We start from the raw sequence: 23,292 nt of genomic DNA, 5'->3' as shown, positions 1-23,292 counted from the left end.
GCAAGTCACTTAACCTCTCTGAACCTCAATTCCTTCCTCAAATAATAGTTTCTATAAATGTTTCCCTCAGGTATTGTCTCAGCAGCTCTTCAAAACAGCCTTATAACAAAGGCATTACTCAAAAGTCCTACCTGACCCATGAAGAAACAAAGGCTGTGAGAAGTTAAGCTTTTTTTTAACACATTGCTGGTGACAGAATCTTGACTTGACCCGGGACTCCCCATTCTTTCTATGGAATCAGGGAAGAGAAAGACTTCTTTCCTGTTTACGTCTCAACGTTGTTACGAAGATCAAAGGACATCATCTGTTCATTTATCTAACAGACATTTACTGAAAGCCACGGTGTGCCAGCCTTGGTCTCAGAGAGGAATGGTTTCCATAAGCTATAAGGAGCCAGGCAGAGGCAGGCGAGGGTGGGGCACCACCTCCCTGCCTGCCGAGGGTCTTGTAGAGCCCACCCCTAGCGTGGCACCTGGCCTAAGGGCAGGGGCACCCTTAGACCTCCACAATTGATTCCCTTCCCTCTCTGGGCCTCCCTGCCCAGGCCCTTCACATTGCGGCCTCACAACACCCTGTTTGGAAAATACCAATGAGGTGGGAAGCCCCATAAAAAAGACTACTAGGACCCCCAAGCAGGGCCAATACTCTCCTGCCAGCACCAACCTGTTCCCCGGCCAGCGGCTCTATCTCACTTTTTGCCTCTGAAATGGCTTCTAGGAAACTGGAACTTACCCCTAAAATTCTATTGGTTCCCTGAGCTAACTAATGATTGGTCCATTTATAGTACTTCATTTGCGTGGAGCTCACTCCTGATTGGTTATTTCTCTCACGTCTGATTGGTCCATTTCCCTCACTCCTGATTGGTCCATTTCTACAAAGCTTGTTCCTAATTAGTCAACTTTTGTTATACCTTATTTGCATATGATGTTGCAAAGTGTAAACTGGCAGCCAATAAAAGCCTGTGTAAACCTACAGATGGGGTTCCGAGCTTAGAGTGTTAACTGCTCTGGGCCTGCTGGCATAATAAACCTGAGTTCTCCAACTCTGGGAGTGCTGCTTGGTCTGTCACCGGGATCCAGGTTGCTGTAGCAACTGAGCTGTAACAAACTTTTCTGCAGCACTATGAACCCATTTAACAGATGAAAGTAATGAGAGTGCTGAGGGCGGTGGAGCTCAGGCCTGACTGCATGTTGGAATCACCTGAGAATTTAGAAAAGTGGACGCCTGGGCTCAATCCCAGGCAACAAAAGGAGGAACTCAGAGCTGGGCCTGGGCCTCAGTGTTTTTCCCAGAGCTGCAGGGCCATTCCCAGTGCAGCAGGGAAGAGAGCCGCCATCTTGGTGGACAAGCACCCACAGTCAATGCTGATGGCCTGGGAGCTGATTAGCTTCTGTTTATTCACATTTCCTCCAGAGTAAGCAAAACCCAAATCAGTTCCCCCTCCTCATGACAGTACTGCCCGAAGGCTGGAATGAGCTGGAATGGGCAGGGAGAATCCTGGAGAGGCGACTGCAGTCTGGGATTGGCAGATTCATCTCCATGCTTGGCACAAGTCTGGGCCTAGAGTGTTAAGTGACAGGAAACAGTCTGCTCTGGACCACATGCATCCTCCAAGCTCACTGCGTACAGCTGCTTCCTTCCTTCTCTGTCCTTGGAGGGAGGTTTGAGAAGCAAGGATTAAGGCCTGCCTGGAAGACTGGTTAGTTGGCCAACGGGCAGCCAGAATAACAGCTTCCCCTGGTATCTGTGGGCCAGGGCAGTGCCGCTCGGGGGTGGCGCTCAGCACAGTGCCTGGAGCTGGGTAGGAGCTCAGTCAGTCCCTGCCTTGAAATCATATTCTGTGTGTGTTCCATCCCTTTTCACCACCCCTGGGCCCCAGCTCTCTGTGCAGGACTTCTCCCCAAGTCTCTTACAGTTATTCTTGCTGCCTCAGGAGGTCTAGAGGTTTTATTGGAGAAATGTCCTAATGATCTTGGGCTGTTGTAACCAAATACCAGAGACCACCAGGTGGCTGAAACAACAGGACTTTCCTTCTTGGAGTTCTGGAGGCTTGAAGCTCAAGATCAAGGTGCCAGCAGGGCTGATGTCTGAGGAGAACCTCTTTCTGGCTTGCAGATCACACCTTCCCACACTGTCCTCGCATCGCGGGGAGAGGGTGAGAGTAAGTGAACAACCTGGTTTCTTCTTATCAGGACACTAACCAGTAATGGTGGGATCCTCATGACCTAATCTAAACCTAGCTGTGTCTCAGAGGCCCCATCTCCAAATACCACCACTTTGGGGGTTAGGGCTTCAGCATACAAATGGGGGGGGGGCATGATTCAGTCCATAGCATTCCATCCCTGCCCTCCAAAATTTGTGTCCTTCTCACACGCAAAATATATTCATTCCATCCCAATAACCCAAGTCTCGTCTCCTTCCATCGTCAACTCTAAAGTCTATTAAAGTCCAAAGTCTCATATAAATTCCATCTAAATCAGATATTGGTGAGACTTGAGATACAATTTGTTCTGAGGCAAATTCCTCTCCAGCTATAAACCTGTGAAACCAGACAAATTATATGCTTCCAGAATACAATGGTGGGACAGGCAGAGGACAGGCATTCCTGTTCCAAAAGGGACAAATAGGAAAGCAAAAAGGGATGATAGGTCCCAAGCAAGTCCAAAACCTGGCAAGGCAAATTCCATTGGGTCTTAAGGCTCAAGAGTAATTCTCTCATTCAGTGCTCTGCCCTTCCAGACCCACTGGGACCATGGTCCCACCTCTGCAGCTCTCTCCCTTAAGGCTTTCTGGCCTGTTGAAACCTAAGTGGTGGCCTGATATTCTTGGAATTGCCTTCAGGGTTCTTCTTCCCTTTCCTTGAAGAACGGTGAAAGTTTGTAACCAAATAGCGCTATGGTCTGGTTTTGTAGACCCCAAGAAGTCTGACTGTCTTCTTTCATTCTGTCCTGCTTTCTCTGTCCCCTTTAGTTCAAACCAGCAGCATCTCTGCTAGAATGATTTCATCTCCTGGTTTCCCAAGCAGGACCGACTAGCTGTGGTCACCCCCACGATCTCTCTATGAGGTGGAGGCTCAGCCACCCCCTTAGTGTTCTATTCAGAACAAGTTTTCTCATTTTTTCCAATATGGCATACAGATTTTTCCAAATCTTCAAATTCTGGTTGCTTTTTGCTTAACAATTCTTTCTTCAATTCATCTCTGTCCTTTTGCATTTTACTCTAAGGATTCAGGAGAAACTAAGCTGCTCCCTCAACACTTTGCTTAGATATCTCCTCAGCTAAACATCCAACTTTATGGATCACAAGTTCTACCTTCTGCAAAACACTAAAACACAGTTCAGCCAAGTTCTTTGCCACTTTCTAGAAAGGATCACCTTTCCTCCAGTTACCCCTGAGACTTCACCAGAATTGCCCTTAATGTCCATATTTCCAGCTCAGTGTGACAAGAGAGACCACCCATGCAGGGGCCAGTGCCAGGCAACAGACCAGTCAATGTGTGAGGCTGAGTCTGCAGACCATTCCCTTGCAGGCTGGTGGCACTGCCAGCCCTGGGGTGGAGAGCCACATCGACACCCAGGCCTCACTCTCCATGGGCCTCTGTTGAAGGCTGCCTGCCTGTCACCAGTAGAGCAGATGCTTTCCAAAGCCCTTCTAAGTGTCCCACACATACATACCAATTTTCAAAGCCCCAGAAGAGTCACAATCTCTGACAGAAGGAAGCCTTTGCTTCCAGAGGCAGGGTGCCGATGGGAAGGAAAAATCTCAGTATCACTGCATTGATGAGTCAAGAGAATGGGGAGCCCCCGTCTCTTCTGTTGTACAAACACTGGCAGCACAGTGTAACAGGTTGGTGCCCAGGCCTGGGAGCCAGATGACCATGTTTAAGTTCTGGCTTTGCCCCTTCCTAGCAGTGTGATCCTGGGTTAAGTTGCTCAATATCTCTGTTTCAGTTTCTTCCCCTGAGAGATGTAGATGATACTAATTCTTATCTCATGGGGTGATAGTAAGAATTAAGTGAATTAATTCAAGTGAAGTGTTTACAGTAGGTCATGGCATAGTAACTGCTCAAAGCAGTGTTAGTCATTATGATACACTCATGAGAACATGCCTGGCTAACATCTGACAGCCAGTCAGGAGCCAGGAGGCGATGAAGGAGCACCGTCAAGAGCCAGGGCTGGAGAGAAGAAGCCTGGGTGGAGATGGGGCCACCTTGGTACCTAGCCTCCCTGAGTCTCAGTTTCCTCATCTGTAAAGTGGGTATTACATAAAATAATATTTGTAAATCTCTTCTTAAAATATCTGGCAGTAGTAAGTATAAAATAAATAACTACAACCACATTTTTCAGATATGGAAACTGAGGCACAAAAAGTTAAGAACTTGTCCAAGGTCACCAGCGAGTAAGTGGGAAAGCTGAGATCTGAGCTAGGGCCATCTGTCTTCAGAGTCATGTGTGCATACTTCAAATAAATTGTTGAAAATAGAGTTTATTCACTCATTTTTTTTTTCATTAGGAGCAGTTAACAGGATAAGATGATATTTGCCAAGTAAAGGGATAGATTTGTTCTTAAACCTAATTTCCAGTGAATTCTTTCTCGATCCTCTTTGGATAGACTAGCAGCCTTTAGAGATTATATAAAATTCCATTTCAGTTGACATCTCGACATAATAGACTCTTCTGGAGGTTCAGGCCCATTAGTGGTGGATAGACTTAAGCCACAGTGCATATACCCAAATCCACATGCCACGCTGGACCGCCATCCTGAGAAAATCAACAGGTATGAAAGGGCCAGCTGATACTGCTTATTTTGGGATATACTCAGTACCACCAAAGCAGAAAGGAAGAGTTTAGATGCTCCATCAGGATGGCGGCAGTGCAGGTTTGGCCTGTGCTCATAAATTAAACACAGGCATGGGGGCCTGGTGACCCTGGCTGGACCCCCACTTCTGGCGGCTGCCGGTTGTGCCTCCTTGCAAACTCAACTTACAATCATTCAGTGGCATCCACTTGTGGTTAACACATCTATGTTCAGGGGAACTTCCTCAAAATCAGTGATTCTCAAAGTGAAGTCTACCAAGCACCTGCTTAAAAAATACCAGGGCCCTTGTTAAAATGCAGATTCCACAGGTTTAGCCTTTTCTATTGACTCTCACATTCTATGAACAAGGCCAGGGTGTGTGCATTTCCGACAAGTCCTCCAGGTGACCCCAGGCCCACCCTCTAAGCCTGTACCTCATACCTCAGGCAGGTACGGGGACATAAGGAATCTTACTGGACCATGTCTCTACAGGTCTGTCAGGGATCTTTGTCTCAAGCTTCAGAATCGTGATCCCCTAGGAAGTGGCATCCTCGGGGATGGTGACTCTGCTCAGTGAGTGCTGTGGTGACCTTCGTCGTGATGGGCCACGAGAAAAGAGCTTTGAAGAACAGAAGCCACCTCTCCCTGGCTTTTGTCCTCATGAGACAAGTCAGCTTCAGGAAAGGGATACATTATTCCGGGTGGGGGCCATGTGGCCACGCACCCAGCAGTGGGCCGTGACTCAGCTTCGGCAGCTCGCGCCCGGGCCTGGAACTCGGCCCGACGAGCAACAAAGAAGCGCTCGAATGCGCCCTCCCGGGGCCGCGCCGCACCTGCCGGGCCGCCGGGCCGCCGGGCCGCCGGGCCCCGCCCCTCCCGGAGGCGGCCCCGGGGGCGGCTGTTGCCGGGCAGGCCGGCGCGGGGCGGAGGCTGCGCTCTCGGGCCGCCCCCGCCCTCTGAGTCACCCCGCCCCCTGAGTCACCCCGCCCCCGCCGAGCGGAGCCCGCCGAGCGGAGCCCGCCGCCGCCCCGCCCCGCGTCTGCGCCTGCGCGCTGCGCCACTCGCCCCGCGGGGCGTCCCGGGCGGGCGGGATGCGAGGGCTCACCCGCCAGGCCTTCCTGGTACCCAGACAGAAGGGCCTGCGCAGAAGGCGCCCCCTCCCCCATGTCTCCCCGCAGCCGGTGTCTGTCTATCCTTCCGCGTGCACCGGCGGGCAGGAAATTCGGACTGTCACTGTCCTGTCACTGGGTCTGCCTCCCTGATGTCGTTCACACCGCCCTGCGTGGCTCTGCCTGGGGAGGCCTGGCAAGTCCCTAGTGGAATCCATTCCCCACAGCCGTCTGCTTTCCCGTTTCTCCTGCCGGTGGTTCTCAAAGGTTGCTGCCAGTGGAATTACCTGGGGAGCTTTAAAAAAAAACAATGACCAATTAAATCAGAATCATGGATGTGGGACCCAGACATCAGCATTTTGCGAAGTTCCCCAGGTTATTCCGTTGTGCAGCCTGGGCTGCCAACCACGGACCCAGACGCGGGCTTCCCAAACTCTAATAGACGTTGAAATCACCCGGAATCTTGTTAAAATGCAGGTTCCCTTTCAGTAGATCTGGGGAGGAGCCTGAGAGCCTGCATTTCTAGTAAACTCCCAGGTGATGCGGAAGCTGCTGATTTGAGGGCTACATCTGGAGCTGCAAGGCATGACCTGCTTCTTCTCCCTTTATCATTTCTCTTGCGCTGTGATAGAGAAGACATGGGCTTTGGAGCAGATGGACAGGGGTTTGAATCCTACCTCTGCCACTTCCTAGCTTGGTGAAATTGGACCTCGGTTCTTTGTGTGTAAAATGGGGGCTTGATACCCGTTTCACAAGTTTCTGGTGAGGATGATGTGAAATGATGTATGGAAGGCACCTGGCACTCAGTGAGTGCTCCTCAGAGGTCAGCTGTATTAGGCTGGCTTAGCTCTCCAGTTGCTGAATTTGAATTGTTCTTGATTTGGTTGTAATTCACTTTATTTTTCCTTCCCAGGTACACAGTCTGACACTTGACCTTGATTTTATGTTTCTCCTTACTCGGGTGGGTGGATGGGCTTTATACAATGGGTTTTATAAATGCCCTATTAGCTAAGGCCTGAAATTCCTTTCTCTTCTAACTTCCTTTTGCCCAGGCCATCTATCTGGTTTTTGTTAAAGGCACATTGGGCTGGTCATTTTAAGTTGATGGAGCTAGTTTTCTCCTCCCTACTCACCTTGGCAACTTTGGCCTATCCCCTCTGGGTTCAGTGGAACCAACACCCCCTGCCCCCTTTCCTTTGCCGGGGCTTTACTCGGCAGAGAGAAAGTGCTGACTGCCCAGATCAAGGGAGGTGCTGTCCGCTTTCCCCTAGTGTGTGATTCTGGCACTAGACCCAACCAGTCATACAGTACCCAAAGAACGTCACCACCCATGGGAATAGATGCATGACACCAGCCCCTATCACCTCTAAAATGCCTTTCACATTTACCTGTTGGGGCTGAGAGAGTCCAAATAGAATATAATTTCTAAGGGGGAGTCTTCTTCAGTAAAGCTGCCACAGTATGATTTTCTGTAATATTGGCCTCATGTTTAAATATCTGCCACTAACAAATCACTACGTGTGGTGCTGTCTGGCTGTGCCCAGGCCACCCCTGTTTGCACATGCTGCTCCTCTCATCAAAAGGTGGAATCAGTTTCCCTCACCTTGAATAAGGGGGACTGGCTTGGACCAGCAGAAGGAGCTAGAATGAGCACTGTTCCAGTCCTGGGATGAGGCCAGCCCAGAGCCACCTTGAGCCATCACATAAAGTCCAGGCTCTCCTGCTGGGCAGAGAGCCAGCAGCCAATCTCGAGACCCCCCCAGATGTGTGAGAGAGGCCCTGTAGTCCAACCTGACCCACACCACCTGGAACAGTCCTGAGACAGCACTGCTGAGCTCTGCCCAAAGTCCTGGAGTGCAGAATCCGGAGCAAGAAAATGCTTTCATGGGTGAAGACATTAAGTTTTAGGCTGGTTTGTTACACAGCAATCGGTAACTGAAACACTACACTCTCTGGATCTTAATTTCTTCATGTGCAAAATGGTGGGTCTATCTTCCATCTCTGAGGGCAGGCCAATGCTTCTATCACTGGAGTCAGACATTCTCATCATAAATAAGACTTTTGACATCTGATCCCCATTCAAGGATTTGAAATCAGGAAAAATGCCCCTGAGTCCTAGAGACTATAACACTAAGGCAGCTGAAATTCATCAAGGAAAGCGAAAAGCCATACCATCTCAAAGCACTGGCTTTGGAAGGGGGCTCCCTGACTTTGAATCCCAGTTCTGCCGCTTCCTGGCCATCTGATCTTGGACAGGTTTCTTTCCCCAAGTCCCAGTCTCCTCATCTGTAAAATAGGGATAATGATAGTATCTACTTACAGGATTAGTTTGGGGATTAAATAAAATAATGTCCATATATTGCTGAGCATGGTGCCTGGATGTTGAAGGTATTCAGTAAATACTCTCTTTGTTGGCTCCAATATTTTTGGCTTTTAGATCTGTCTATAGAGGGAGTACAAATTAACCAAAACACGATAACCTTGCCCCAGCCAATAAGAAAATGAAGTTATACGTTACTGGGGCACTCATAGCACCAGCGGATATTGTCTTTGTAGGTTCAGAGAAAATTTAAAAGATTTTTTCTGTGTAAAGAAATACAGACTGCATGGGAGGGGCAGAGAGAAGAAGATGGGTAATGGTTTTTGTTTCAAAAATGATATTGCTCATTGAGTTTCTGACGAGAGAGGAAGGTCGGATGAAAACGACTTAAATTAATTTGTGGCTTTGTCGAAATAAAGCACAAGAAAGCGGCATGTTGGTTAGCACATTTTTAGAGAAAAACAACAGGAGAACAAGAGAAATTAAAACCTAACCTTCCACCATCTGCCACAGCTGATTTTGTAGCTCTCTACAAGAACCTCATTAGCATCTTCTGAGAGGCTGATTATGCCACCAGCAAAACAGTGATGGAAAAAGGGACAGTCACACCCACGCAGCGCACACTCACACAGCCTGAGCCTGCATGGCAGGGAGGTGGTCAGGCGGGAACTTGATCCTCTCCCCCAACTCCCTCCTTCCTACACAGGAATTCCACAGGCCCGCAGATGCTCTGGTTCAGCAAGGAGAGAGTTACCATTTAAAAAAGATCTGCTCCAGGCAGCGCGCTCCGTGCAGCGAGGAGGAGTGACTGGCCTAGCGAAGACAAGAATAACACCGAGAACCCACACTGGCTTTTTGTTCTGGGCCTCCTGGGTCTCCAATCTCCTGGCTGCATTTTTGAGTGCTATGTTTTCTGGAGCTCTTTCCACCAGGGCCTGCCAGGTTTGTGGCGCAGGGAAAATGCCCTCCCCTCCCCAACTCCTGAAATCACTTGCCCACCTTCCTTCCCCAAGGAAAGGAAGATGACAGAAGACTGTTCTGGAAGGGCTCTCACCTACTTAGCAGCTGGGAAAAGAATTTAGAGCTTTGAGATGAAAAATGTCACAGAAGGAAAGGAGGCCAAGTCCAGGAGACGGTTCACAAGGAAGTTTTAAGGAAGCCGGAGGGTCTTGCGCATCTTTCTAATTCTTCCTTTCTGGGTGTGTATGTGCGTGTGTGAGCATATACATGCATATATACGCATGCACACACGTACGCACACACATATGAATGAAGCAAATATCACCTAGTGATTGACTCTCTCTAGGAAAATTGGAATCCATGAGATTCCAGAAATCCACTAAACCTTTTCGGGACTCCTGATACAACTGGACCATTTTACTGGGGCCAAAACTATAGAAACTCAAATCCAAAGGGTCACTTTGATACAGTCCAATGTGATTTCTATCCAGAGTCACCTGACTCCTTTGCCCCAGTCTCCTTATCCAGAGACGTCCTAGTTCCCCAAGCAAATATTGCCCAATTTAGTGTCCCCTTGTCTCCACTCTGAGCACATCAGCTGGGGGATCTTTTCTTTTGGGGGGTCCCCGAGGATTTCAGAGGCCACGTGGACAGTTTGGTCAGTCTATGGAGCGTGAAAAGTGAAAACGGACAGTATAAATGCTGGTGGTCAGTTCATTAAAATGCCGTGAGACTGGGGGCTGGAGCTCTTAACCTGCGAGGCCCATCATTCATGAAACTGAGTGACAACACTGTATTCCTCTCAGGAGAATCTCAGCTCAGGCTGTGAAAATTAGCACTAGTCAAACTTACTGTGAATCAGTAAGTCCTTTAAAGTTGTGAGGGACCCCAGCCCCAAATAGCCTGATCAAACAGAGCGGGTATGTTGACTCCTGTCACTGAGAAGGGCAGGAGAGGTGGGCTCAGGCAGAACAAAGCCGCAAGAGCTCTTGTTTCTTCTTTGCCTTTCTCTGTTGGCTTTGTTCTCCCCACGGCTGATGCGCAAAGCAGGGGATGGATGCAGACAGTTCCTTTCTTATGGCATCACAACCTAGCAACCCCTGTGGAAAGAAAGGGTGTTCTCCCAGTGAATGTAAAATCGAAGGAAGCTTTCTGATTGGTGCAGCTCGGATCATGCATCCACTCTTTGGGCAACCCCTGAAGACAGGGGCATAGGGTCTATGAATGACACGGCTTAGGGGTGAGATGGTAACTTCAAGGAAGGGAGGGGATGCCATTACCAAAATAGGGGACAAGGGACACTGTCTTAAAAAAAAAAAAACAGGTATTTGCCCCACGTGCATAAAATACCTTCAATATTCACTAGCTCTTTCTCTTTTCTTGCTTTTATTCAGCTTTTACAGCATAGGTGCTGTAACTGAGGGGATCCTGAGTCGTGGTCTGATGTGTGCTTTCTAACAGTATCAACCAATTCTCAGTGGGCCCTGACTGGTGTCCTACAACGCAACTCAGTTCTGATGCTGTCTACCTGGAGAAAGCGTCAGATCCCACAGGTTAAGGGCTCAATCCCACAAGGCTGCCCCCACGTCAGACGCAGTTATAAATCTAGGTTGTCACCTGGGCTCCTGACCAAATGGCTATAAGTCAGAGATTCCCACAACCCCATCCTCAGATGGGATTAATTTGGTAAAGCAGCTCACAGAACTCAGAGAAACACTTACTAATGCTTCCCAGTTTATTATAAAGGATACAGGTAAAAGCCAGGTGAAGAGGTATGTAGTGTGAGGTCTGGTAGTGTCCAGAGCACAGGGGCTTCCGAACCCAGAGAACTGGGGTGCACCACCCTCCCAGCACATGGATGCATTCACCAACCCAGATGCTCATCAAAATCTTGTTCAAGAGTTTTTATAGCAGCTAAATTGCAGCTCCCCCCTCCCCGTACCACCTACTTCTCCTTCCCAGAGGTCAGTGGGTAGGACTGAAAATTCCAACCTTGTAGCCACTTGGTCTTTCTGATGACCAGCCCCCTCCTGAGGCGCCCCACTTGAAGGCACTTCGTTTGCATAAACTCTGATGTACTCAAAGGGGCTCCTTATGAATAACAAAAGACACTCCTATCACTCAGGAAATTCCAAGGGTTTTAAGATTTTTGTGCCAGGAACTGGGGACAAAGATCAAATATATTTCTTATTATACCACACATGGTTAAACAATAAATACCAACAAGAGCAGAATAGAAGGCTTTAGCAGGGCTCCTGTGTACACTTCCACGGCTAAAGCCATCCCTTGCTCGGTTTTGCTCCTCTTCTGGGCCACGGTGCCCTCTGTCTGCAGCCCTGCTCTCACCCACTTATGTCCTGGGTCCAAAGGGCCAAGCCCACCTGCTGGGAGCTGGGGTGGCGGGGGTGGGATGCCCAAGATTCACCCGCACCCTGGGACCGGATGTTGGAACCAGAGTAAAAAGTTCCTGGCTGAGACAGACCTACCCTCCGCAGACCCAGGCTGACCCTCCCTGGTTTGGCGTCTCCCGCAGCTCGCCTGGCTGTGCGGATCTGGAACCTCTTCTCCCTGGGGCCGGCGTGTTCTCCACCTGGGGCTTACGTAACAGTGTTAGTTGACACCACTGTGTGCTGAGCCTTGTTCCGAGCACTTTAATTATATTAATTTATTTTATATTTCACACTGCCCTATGCAGCGTGTATAATTATTGTTACCCCTACTTAGTCGAAAACTGAGGCCCCGAGAAGCTAAGTAATTCACTTGAGGTCACGCAATGTCTGAATGGCAGAGCTGAGAAACCTACGCGTTAACGTGAGGCAGGTAAGTAGGCAGACCCTGAAGTAAGACTGACTGTCGCTCCACGGGACCTTGGGCAGTTTGCTCAGCTCAGCTTCTCTGAGCCTCGCTCGGTCTCCTCAGCTGTGAAGCTCTCAGTATAGTCTTAAGACCCTCCCTCAGCCCCCTTGTCGGCCTACGCTCTCCTCCCAGGTCATCCCATCCAGTCCTGGGGATTTAGAGTCATCTACCTGCTGACGATTCTAAAAGTCAGGCCTTCGGGCTGCCTCTCTCCCTGGAACTCCTGCCTCTTGAACATTCACAATGGAAGGCTCGTTTGCACCTCAAATTTAGCAAACTGGAACTTGCTTTCCCTCACCAAATTCCTTCCTCTCTCGGTCCTGATCTCAGTGCACAGAACCACCACTCATCCAGGAGCTCAGGCTGAAGCTCTGGGATCTGAATTGCATTCCTCTTTCATCTGCCCCAGAGCCAGTCCTCTGTTAAGTCCTATTGGCTCAACTTCCAAAATATATCCTCAATGCTGGTCATTTTTACTGTTTGTACGGCCACAGCTGTGGTCCCCACCTGGAGTCTCTGGCCCGGATCCCTACCCGGCCTTCTAATGGGTCTCCCTTACTCCACCCTTGCTCCGTCCCCATAAATAGATCGTTTTCACGTCCCTGCTTAAAACCCTCCTGTGGTTTCCCACATCTCCAGGACAAAACCCAAGCTCCTGTCCATGGTCTACACGATCCTACTTAACCTGGCCTCTGCTTCCTCCTCCAAACCGTCCTTCCTTCTTGTCCTGTGACAGCAGGCTGCTCACCTAATCTGTTCCCTGCTGGATCCCCAGAGCCTAGGACAGTGCCTGGCACACAGCAGGAGATTGCTCTACATTTACCTGTTGAAGGAATGAATGAATGAATGAATGAATGACTGCGTCACTGACCTTTCTCTCCCCAAACCCCCCATGCTGCTTCCTGCCCCAGGGCAGTGGTACCTGTGTCCCTCTGCTTGTAGTACACTTCCCCACGCCCCCTGACCACCCCTCCCCAGCCTCCAGGAGATGACTGGTTTCAGCTTCTCAGAGACACCTCCAGGAAGCGCTGGGTGAATCAGCGCCCTTCTCCACAGATCTCCACCCCTGTTACATACTCAATTCTTCAGAGCCTGCATCAGCATCTGAAATTACCTTCTCTATTTGCTTAGATTTTATTGCCTGTCTCCTCCACGAGAATGTGTCTCAGTGATAAGGACCTTGTCCATCTCTTCACTGCTCCACCCCGGCACCTACATCAGGGCTTGACACGTAGTCCGCTCAGTTGTGAACTGACTGATGAACACTTAAGGTTGTTATGAGAATTAAACATGTATTAAAACAACCCCCTTTGGAAAGCTGGCAGTATCTTTTTTTAAATTTTTTTTTGGGGGGGGAGGTAATTAGGGTTTTTTTGATTTATTTTTAATGGAGGTACTGGGGATTGAACCCAGGACCTTGTGCATGATAGGCACTCACTTTACCACTGAGCTATACTTCCCCACTGGGCAGTTTCTAATAAAGCTAAGCTTATACTTACAAGGACCAGCTGTTTGACCCTGAGGTGTATACTCAGGAGAAATGAGTCCATACATTCAGAAAACCCCTTGTGTGAAAATGCTCACAGCAGCCTTAATCACAATAGTCAGAACTGGAAATAACCTAAATGTCCACCAATAAGGGAACTGACAAGCTGTGGTCTATTCATACAAAGAAATAAGAAAGGCTTAACATGGATGAATCTCACAGACAAAGCATTGATCAAAAGAAGCCACACACAAAAAGGACACACTGTGTGATTCTATTTATATGACATTCAAGAGCAGAGGAAACTAATCCGGTTGTGCCCAGTGACCCCTGTCCAGCGCTGCTCACGGGCCAGAGTGACGCATGCAGCTTTTTTCTGGGAGGAGGAAGTGAGGCAAACTCAGTAAGGACGGGGAGGGATTTGCTTTGACAAAGGTGCAGGGTCAGTGCCGATCCTGCGGGTGGAAAGAATGCCATCGGCCTCGGTCACTTTGGAAAGCCATGTGCAAGGCCACCCTGGCCAGCAAAGGTTTGTGGAACAGCTGGAAAAACACAGAACTTTCAAAGAACACCAAAGAGGATGCTGCCGATTCACACGGGAATCAAATCTCGAAATGTAAAACACACGAGGAGGGTGACCCCAGCAGTGACCGTTGCTGCGGAAGGTGGCTTCCTGCCCAGCTTGGGGGAGGGACGTGAGGGGGCTGGCCTGGGCGGGGTGGCAGCAGACTTTTTTCCTGAGCCTTGTCTGCAGGGCTGCACGGGAGGAGACGTCCTTCCATTTAGCAGTGGAGCAAAGCCTCTTCCGGGGCCCTTTTCCCTTCATCTGAAACTATGCGAAGTGTGAGCAAAACAGGAAGAGGCCAGCAAGACATTTACTTAATAACCAAAAGATCGACATTACGTTTGTCATAAAAGCCCCTAGAGGCGGCACACACAATGGCAAAGGCCGTCTGTCCATCCCTCCCCCGGTGTCCACCCTGCAGCCGATTCCCCCATCACTCATCTGTCGTCTGGCCGGAATGACTTCAGCTGGTTGGGAAACACCGAGACCAAAATTAACTGCTCAGTGTGTCACCAGAAACTTGTGAAACCTGAAGTGAGCTGAATTCAGAAAACATGCAATGACAGGGCCCCAGAAATAAACCCCAGAGCACGAGCTCCTCCAGGAACCGGATGTGCCGGGGACGAACTGCTGGATTTTGCCGTTCATTCCGTTCATGACACACAGGTATTTACTGTGGTTTGTCTCCTCAAATGCACTTTGTTCCAACTGACTTAAAAGATTCTTCACTTTCTGGAAGGTAGGGAATGGGTTTTATTGTTCTCAATAATGTCCAGTGTGAAAAAGGAATTTGGTGTGTACCATTCAGAACAGGTGGGTACGCATACTCTAGATTCCATGTGGAATTCTAATCATCTTTCGGTTTAGGAGAAAAAAAAATGCATTCCTCTGAGAGCTCCTTCAACCTTAAGATAAGCAAGTAAGGGAGATGAGACATCCAAAGTTCAAGGAAATGGAAACTTTGATTTCAGTTTGAATTGAAATGCTGTGTCGTCAATACTGAAGAGCGGCAGTAATGTTAGAAAATGACCCTGGAGCAGAAATCAGTCATCTGTGGGCGGGGCAAGGGGTCTGTGACTAAGCGGCTCCAGAGAATGAAGAACCTATAATTCCATCCAGACAGCCAAGGGACAGACCAAGGGACAGACCAGGCAGCACCTCAGCCAAGCAATCACCTCCTCACTTACAGTGGTTAAAAGACGTGAAGACAAGGCTCCATCAAGCCCAGATCTCACAGGTTATGAATAAATGGCTGAGGTAAATCACGCTGACAATAAATTATATCAACCAAGAGGAAGTGTAACTAGCCTTATTTAATTGAGGATGTATATAGATCTTTTTTTTCTGCTCAGTCCTCTTAGATCTTTGAGGGGCTTGCTCTGTCTCCCTGCCAAACGTTTCTGGGGAGTTGTCAATCAAGGTTTCTGCCACAGGGATAGGTCTGCACCCCAGCCCTCAGCAACAGTGGTCAGAATAAAAAGGATGAGGAGACCCAAGCAGGGCAGATCCATTGATATGTGGATGCTGGGAGAAAGAAGCTCTGTTATTTTAACATTGTTTTCTGCTGAGATTGTTATGGAAGGATAGACATGGAAGCCATGGGGGGAATGGCTTTCTGTAGAATGAAACAGGCAGAGAGCAGCAAAAGTCAGTGAAGGGAGATCCCGGCAGTGGTTCTCAGCTGGGGCTGCCAGCTGACGTCACCTGCGGAGCTTTTGAAGCTACTGATGTCTGAGTCCAGCCCCAGGGATTTTTATTTGATTGGCCAGGGATGCAGCCTGGGCCTTGGAACTTTCAAAACTCCTCTGAATGATTCTGACGGGCCGCCAAGGATACGAACCGCTTGTGTAGAAGCACCACATCCGATCCCCGAGGTCTTGATCCCAGCAGCAACTTCTGATTCTGTGACCCACCCCAGTACCCTCAGCTGCCAAGGACTTTCCTTGCCTTGCTTCATTCAGTCTGAATTGAATTTCTGTCATTTGCAACCCAAAGAAATCTAATCAAAAATGGAAAAAGATTCTGTCATCATAGCTACTGTTCAGCATGGGTGATGTGCTAGGCACTGCTCCAAGTGCTTTCCTTACATTAACTCTGTAAACTCAGTCCTTACAACTAAACTATTACTGTCCCCATTTTACAGATGAAGAGATGAGTCATCAAAAGATGAAGGGACTTGCCAAAATGAACACAGCTTGTAAAAGCAGAGCTGGACTGTGAACCTAGAAACTTCTTTAACCATCTCACCTCAAGGTGGAACCAAGAAAAGACACCAGTTCTCTGAATGAAGCCCAGAAAGGGGGTCTCCAGTGTAAATATGAGTGGTTTTATTGGGAAGAAGCTTTTGGCTGTAATAACAGAAAACCCCAACCCCAGCGGCTTGCACAATCATTTAACACATCAGGAGGAAAGGCGATGGGGCAGTTCTGGGGTTGGCGGATTCAGTGGCTCATTTTAAGTTATAGGGTACCCCGCTTCTTTCCACGTTTCTGCTGTGCCTGCTCTGCGTACTGGCCTCTTCCTCAGGCTGGCTCTCCTGACGACAGCAAGACAGCTGCCGTCCCCAGATGACACACCCTCATAGAACCACCACAGGCAGAGGAAAGTACTGTTTATGCACCCGTGTTTCTTGTTATCACGTAGGAACACTGTGCCAAAGGCCATCACTAGAATTCCCCTTGCGTTTCATCACAGGACAGGGGGACGGGTGCACAAGGGATCATTTGGATCTGTGCTTTTCAACTGGGGCATTTTCCATTGCTTCCATGATTCAAGGAGGGCCATGACCATTGCTGGATAGAGACGTCAAGATGGGAGATGGAGAAGGACCCACAATCTGTGGGGCTCCCATTCCTAGGACCTGCACGAGTTTGGAACATCTTCACACAGGTGAAGAAACGGTTCAAAATATCTGAGCTAAAACATAACTCTTTTTTGCTTTTAATCTATAAACCCAAAGCATTTGTTAAATGCACTGTATTTTTCAGGAAAGCAATTACTGCATACATCAAGAGAACATGGAGCTTTGTTTTGTTTAGAACTTTTCCAAGAATTTGTTCCCCATTTTGGAAAATCACATTAGGAATGTCAACACCAGTTATGGGGAGAGGGTATAGCTCAGTCGCAGAGTGCATGCTTAGCATGCACTAGGTCCCGGGTTCAATGCCCGGTACCTCTGTTAAAATAAATAGATAAACCCAATTACCACCCTCTACAAAAACAAAGCAAAACAAAAAAAGCAACACTCATGGAATGTGTGTCTCCTGCACTGCTAGCAGCCCGTTCTCAGTGACTCTGGGTATAGACCTGAGCACCTGCAACGTTATTAATTTCTTCTAGTGTCGTCCTGCTGAGCATCTGAAAGTTGAAAGACTTTTGTATTGCAAATATTGCTATTGTATTGTAAATTATTATCCTTTTAATTCTACTATGTCTTACTTAGTCACTTCAGGCAGTTGGCTTATCAACAAGAGAAATTTATTTCTGCCTGTTCTAGAGGCTGGAAATCCAAGATAAGGGTACTGGCGTGATCAGATTCGCATGTGAGTGAATGGCTATTTTCTCTTTGTATCCTCACTTGATGTAGAAAGAGAACTTGGGTGTCTCTTTTATAAGGGCACCTGTCCCATCCATGAGGGTTCCACCTTTAGGACCCAAGCACCCCACAAAGACCTCCACCTCCTAATACCAGCACTTTGGGGGTTAGGATTTCAACATATGATTTTAGGAGGGCACAAACATACTGTTCATAACACTTTACAAATTGGCTATGGAATTGTTTGAAATGATGTGTACAGATAGATTACATTATCTATAAAATTCATGTCAATGTAGTAAAAAAGATGTTATAAAAATACTCTAAACAGAGGGTGTTGGCGCTGTCAGGATGACAGCCACTGTTCCAAGTGCTTGAGACAGGCGTCACTGTCATCCAGGTGGGGGGGATGGACTTCAGCAAGGCCCTCTTCCAGGTGTGATATTTTCCTTTACACTTTTCTGGCTACAAATGGGCTTGTGTTACTTTTAAAGGTAGGGAAAAGGTTATTGAAGTAAGTTATTAGAAATAGTTTTTGAATAAATGTCCATGAAGGAAATAAAAATGTGAAAAGGAAATTAAAACAGCTACAAGAAGAGTTGACTTTGGCCCCTGACAAGGCCTTAGGAGGTGTGGTCAGAAAATCAACAACAGAAGGTTCTAGAAGAGTTGATCCTGAGCTGTTATTGGCAAAGGAATCCTAGGAGAAGAACCTTTGCTGTTAGTCAGGCTTTATTCATTTACTTAATTATTCATTCAAGTAACGTTTTTGTACTAGATTCTGGGAATCCTGAGATGAGTAAGTCACCAGCCTGTCCCTGCATTCCTGTCGAGAGGCAGATACCTTAACAGTTACAAACAGTGGGAATTCAAAGGTGCAGTGGGAGAATTTGTGCAAGGGGATAAATGGGACCCAGGAGAAGGCAGGCTCTGTATCCATTTGTCCACCATTTTATCTTGAGAGGAATGGTACCCGCCTGTCTACTCTTCCCCCACACCTATTTTTGTTCTTGGGATTAACTCCATTCTTATGTTCTAACACCTGGGGGGCTTGAAAGATTCTACAAAGAAAAGCCCAAATAAACCACTTGATGCTGTCTAGCAGAATTCATGTAATTATGCTAATGTATCGCTTGATTTCTCAGGCTTTGGGGTCCAATGTAGCTAGCTGGTATTTTCCATCATACTACCACCCACCTCTAATGAAGTAATTAATTTTCTTTGTGCTCCCAAAGGGTAAACCATTAGTTGTAATTTTCCATATGGAGCCAGTGAGGGCAGAAATGTAGGGGCCTCTGGCCAAACCACAGAGTATCAGCTGTCAGGATAGAAACAGTGTCCAAAAATCTGATCATGGGGTCTGAAATATTAAGAAACTGTCACATTTGAGGGGCGAGGGGAAGAATAAACTTGACTCCATGTCAGATTTATCAAAGTCTGTTTCAAGTCTCCAGCATCTGGGGTCCCAGTAAAAGTCCACTCTGATTTGCCAATCCCTTAGGTCTCTGGGTATAAGAAAAGAGAAGGCACAGATTTGTTCTGATTAATTTCCCTCATGAGCATCAACTCTCGGTTTTCAGGGAGAGAGCAGGGACAGAACGACATAGGTAATTAAAATCTATGGGGAGAACAAACACCCAAGTGAACCAGCAATTTCCAATCCTCTTCCACCAATTTTTTTTTTTTTTTAACATTAGAGGTGCCAAGTAGCAAGGCTCAGCCCACCTTTGGGGGCTGGATCTAAGAGAACATGAAGGAATCTGAAGGCAGGCTGCTGGGTACAAGAAGAACAAGGGGAGGTCGGGGGTTGTCGTCCTTTCCGAAACTGCACATGGGCCACTCTTGCTCTCTCTGTTGGCTTCACTTAGGAGAAGTCCCACAGCAGCACTGTTGGTTTAAACTAGGGGCTGCCAGGCAGGATTTTTGGAAAGGCCAGCTCACTTTTTGTTCACCATTAAAAAGCAGCGCACATCCTGGTAGACAGAGGAGCCCCCTGTGTGAAATGGGTTTGCGGCGACTGCAGGCAGAAGGATGGGACGGGGCAGAAGCTGACCCCCCGGAGCAGAGGCCCTTCTCATTTGCCTCAAGTTCAGACTCGACCAGTTTGAGCTTTTGATATGACTCAGACTCAGCCCAACCTGCAACGGCCACCATTTGGACTTCCTTAGACCCAGCCCTTCCTAAAGGCCTTCCTATGGCTTCTCATTTGCCTGCTGTTCAAGGCTGTACATGACCTAAAACCCAAGTCAGCCTTTATTTCTCACCACTCCCCAAACCACACACGTCGGCCTCTGCCCAGGTTTACCCACTGGTGCTGGCATTTATCTGCGCTGCCCACCATCTTGCCTTTCGTCCTATGGTTTCTTAAACCCCCTTCTCTTGCTGAAAATGTGGCTGTTTTTTCCAAGGTCCAGCCCTTCCAGGAAAACTTTCCTGTTTCCCCAAACTCAAAGTGATCATTCTCTTACGACAGCACTTTCTCAGTACGTGTTTTATGACACTTACCACATTTTGCTTTCCATTATATCACAGCAGCTTATGTCCCTTATGACTTTACTGTTCTCCAAAATGTGGGTCAGGATCCACCAGTGAGTTTTGAAATCACTTTAGTGGGTCATGACCTGAATTTTTTAAAATGAAATAGAATAAAACAGAAGATTTTAGAGTGCATTGCATGTAAACATATTTCTCACTTTGGTTTATGGTCAAAAAGCTTGAAAGTCACTGCCTCACTTAGTAATGTTTTCAGTTTCCATGTACAGAAAGCCTCCATCCAAGCAGTTTAAATAACAAAGGATTCAGTATTTCTTATAATGAGAAGTCTGGAGGTAGGGGCAGCTCTAGGTCAGTTGATCAGTAACTTATCAACATCAAGAATGCAGATTTTTGCCATCTCTGTCATCCTTCCAGCTACCTCCCCTCATGTCTGCAAGATGGCTGCAGAAGTTCCTTGTATCACAACAAAGTCCAGAAGCAGAAAAAAAGGAGCTACTTATTCTTTGGATCTTTTTTTTATCAGAAAAAAAAAAAAAAGTTCCCAGAACTCCCCCACAACCCCCAGCAGATCTCCTTCCATTTCTCTTTGAAATAAACTGAAATGAAACAAGTGACACGCCTAGCCAAGAGTGGCAAGGAAAACCAGAATTAGTTTAGATGAGGATAAAAGCACCTTCCCTGAGCACTTGCCTGGTCAGAAAGATGGAGGAGACTGATGAACCTGAGGTAGGCAAGCAGAAGTCCCGGCCAGCCCCACACAAGCTGCAGCGGGGTAGGACCAGGGTCCCTTCCTCTTCATATTCTCTGCAAGGCTTACCGCGTAGCAAGTCTAGACAGCCACCTCAATTTCCAGTGATAAATTAAATCAATCACTTCGCCTCAAAATGTAAATATTCATGGGCTACATGGATCAAATATCCAATTTGAGATACTGGAGGCATTCTGCAGACATGATTTGCCAATATATCATTCACCAGAGGCTAGGATTTTTTCTGTCTTAATTTTTCTATTGAATTTTTAAACGTGAAGGGCTAGACCAGCAACATTGTACATTGTAATATCATTTAAATAATAAAACACATATTTGTCACCATGCAGATGGCAACTGAAAATTCCACAGATGGAATTGTGGCTCTCCAGAGGAGACGTGTGACAGTGGGTGTGCAGAGACGGCTGCATCGGGGTGGAGAGACATTACGTCATCCCAGATATGGGCTTTCTTTGGGAACCTGGCAGAATTACTGCTGAATCACTCAGCTGGGCAAATTATTGGCGTGTTAGCTGTACAAAGGTCCCTGTAATTAAGCCCTTATTCCACCACTCTCCTTGGCATCTTTCTGCTTATGTTGCCATTTAAGGCCAGACGTGAAAATATGGATATGTAAAATAATCACATCTGCAAGAGTCAGTGGCTTAGAGCATGAAGCCAGTGCTGTTTCTCTTCTCTCATATGCATGCATATGTGTGCATACACACACGTATCAGATAAACAACAGATTCAAAGGACTTTGACCTGCAGAAAGGCTTTTGTCTCTGAGATGGTTAGAATCTTCCTCTTTGCACACGTTAGTTAACAAATGCAAGATCCTTCCTTGATCCTGCTCAGTAGATAAGACCAGCCTTGTGAGTGCCTTGGAATTCCTGAAACTAACACAATATGGTAAATCAACTATACTTCAATTTAAAAAGAAAGAGCAACCCTTTTTTCACCTGCTGGTCCAGAGGATGCCGTGAGTGCATATGGCTGGTCTGGGGGCAGTGGGCTTGGGTTCTAACCCACTTGTTTCCTAGTTGTAAGGCTGCGTTGGGACCGGAGGGTGCTCTCTCTTCTCTGCCAGAGCCCGCCTGAAGTCCCATGTTCAGTCTCAGGGGCCTGGTTTTAGGAAGGTCCTTGGCTGGCCAGCTCAGTGATGTGCTTGCAGCCAGAACACGAGGAGTCCAGAAACTACGGAGAAAGTCTGCAGAAATGGCAGTAGGAATAAATACCATCGCGTAGGGCTTTCACATACTGTGTCACGTTTGATTGGCTCCCTCTATCAAACTTATTAAGTATTTACACTCATTTTAAAGAGATTCTAGCGACCACAGACCAAAGAGATTGAGGTCGGTGCCCAGGAATATTCTTAAGTGTGTCATTTAACAGGTAGCTTGGGAAAACTTGGAGAGGAAGTGGTGATGACAGAGGACCGCGTGACTGCACCCTCACTTCCTTTCTATAGCGTTACCTTGTAATTGATAAGAGCTAAGATGTATCGAGTGCTTTCTAGGTGTCCTGCACTATGCTAAGTGTTTCAGTGCATTTAAGCTTCAAAAAAGCCTCGAAGCGGGTGCTATTCTTATTTCAATTTACAGGTGAGGAAACTGAGCCTTCGGGAGAGAAGCAAATTTTTTCTGATTGTGGCTAGCTCCTGTTTTTCCTCCTGTTGTTTTCTTTTTTAAAGACTCAGTTCTTCAGGACTCAGCTCAAATTTTCCCAGGGAGCCTTTCCCTGTCTCCTCTCCTTCCTCTAAAGCTGTCCACTAAATAAATAAATAAATAAATAAAATAAAGTTGTCCACTGCCAACCTCATGTCCTCTGTCATACCCCCCCACCCCCGTTCAGTTCATTCACAGGACATATTAGAATCCGTAGATAGATAGCTTATTTACTTACTGATTTGCTTATTTATTTTCAGTCTCTACTATTCAGATATAAGCTTGTGAGGGCAGGGACCCTGTCCTGATCATCCAATGCTAGTGTCTAGCAGGGTGTCTGGAATGTAATGGGCATTCAATACAAATTTGGCTGAATGAATGAGTATAGTCCATCAGTGGGATTTGGACCTGAGTTTGCCTAATGACATAGACAGTGTTAGCCCCTCTGCTCATGCATTTACTCATCTTTTCAACAAGCCTTTATTAAATTATCAGAAGTGCCAGGCACTGAGGTAGGTGCTGGAGAATTAAAAGAGTAAGATACAGTCTCTGCCCTGGAAATTCTCACCTGTGAGGAATGGAGGTGGTAGTTAGGAGTGATTAAGAGGGGCTTATAAAAAAGCACAAATAAAAGTATAATATGATATGTCTTAGAACAGAATTAAGTACAAAAGGACACAGCAAGAAAAGAAGGGACCTTGGTGCCCCTGCTGGACTCAGAAGACTTCTGCAGAGCAGGTGACTTTGAACTTG

At 47.4% G+C, this 23,292-nt stretch overlaps 1 non-coding gene across 1 annotated transcript; it reads right to left on the bottom strand.

Moving 5' to 3' along the window:
- Window positions 1–13,430: 13,430 nt before the first annotated feature.
- On the bottom strand, window positions 13,431–13,502 carry TRNAD-AUC (transfer RNA aspartic acid (anticodon AUC)). The gene has a single exon. It is a non-coding gene; the product is annotated as a tRNA-Asp (tRNA).
- Between the last annotated feature and the right edge of the window lie 9,790 nt (window positions 13,503–23,292).

This window comes from Camelus dromedarius, chromosome 20 (assembly GCF_036321535.1).
Source record: "Camelus dromedarius isolate mCamDro1 chromosome 20, mCamDro1.pat, whole genome shotgun sequence".
In the NCBI taxonomy this organism is placed as follows: domain Eukaryota; kingdom Metazoa; phylum Chordata; class Mammalia; order Artiodactyla; family Camelidae; genus Camelus; species Camelus dromedarius.
Note: the sequence above shows the minus strand (reverse complement) of the source record. Positions and strands in the feature narration are given on the sequence as shown.